Source organism: Musa acuminata, unplaced genomic scaffold, assembly GCF_036884655.1.
Source record: "Musa acuminata AAA Group cultivar baxijiao unplaced genomic scaffold, Cavendish_Baxijiao_AAA HiC_scaffold_947, whole genome shotgun sequence".
In the NCBI taxonomy this organism is placed as follows: Eukaryota; Viridiplantae; Streptophyta; class Magnoliopsida; order Zingiberales; family Musaceae; genus Musa; species Musa acuminata.
Genome location: NW_027021166.1, coordinates 1,459 through 2,500, shown reverse-complemented (window position 1 = coordinate 2,500; position 1,042 = coordinate 1,459).

Below are 1,042 nucleotides of genomic sequence, written 5' to 3'. Positions count from 1 at the left end.
CCCAAAAACGGGCCAAAACTGGCCATTTTTGGCTGCGCGAGCGAGCGGCGAGCGGCGAACAGCGAGCGAAGCGAGAGGCAGCACCGTCCCTGCTATACGAAAGCCCCATCCAGCCCTGTGCCACCCGGGGGGTTCCAGGGTGCTGAGATGGCTGACGTTTTGCTCCGCTCACGACGGTCACCGCACCACGCAAGAACAGGCCAAAAACTGGCCAAAACAGCCCAAAAACGGGCCAAAACTGGCCATTTTTGGCTGCGCGAGCGAGCGGCGAGCGGCGAACAGCGAGCGAAGCGAGAGGCAGCACCGTCCCTGCTATACGAAAGCCCCATCCAGCCCTGTGCCACCCGGGGGGTTCCAGGGTGCTGAGATGGCTGACGTTTTGCTCCGCTCTCGACGGTCACCGCGCAATGCAAGAACAGGCCAAAAACTGGCCAAAACGGCCCAAAAACGGGCCAAAACTGGCCATTTTTGGCTGCGCGAGCGGCGAGCGGCGGACAGCGAGCGAAGCGAGAGGCAGCACCGTCCCTGCTATACGAAAGCCCCATCCAGCCCTGTGCCACCCGGGGGGTTCCAGGGTGCTGAGATGGCTGACGTTTTGCTCCGCTCTCGACGGTCACCGCGCAATGCAAGAACAGGCCAAAAACTGGCCAAAACGGCCCAAAAACGGGCCAAAACTGGCCATTTTTGGCTGCGCGAGCGAGCGGCGAGCGGCGGACAGCGAGCGAAGCGAGAGGCAGCACCGTCCCTGCTATACGAAAGCCCCATCCAGCCCTGTGCCACCCGGGGGGTTCCAGGGTGCTGAGATGGCTGACGTTTTGCTCCGCTCTCGACGGTCACCGCGCAATGCAAGAACAGGCCAAAAACTGGCCAAAACGGCCCAAAAACGGGCCAAAACTGGCCATTTTTGGCTGCACGAGCGAGCGGCGAGCGGCGGACAGCGAGCGAAGCGAGAGGCAGCACCGTCCCTGCTATACGAAAGCCCCATCCAGCCCTGTGCCACCCGGGGGGTTCCAGGGTGCTGAGATGGCTGACGTTTTGCTCC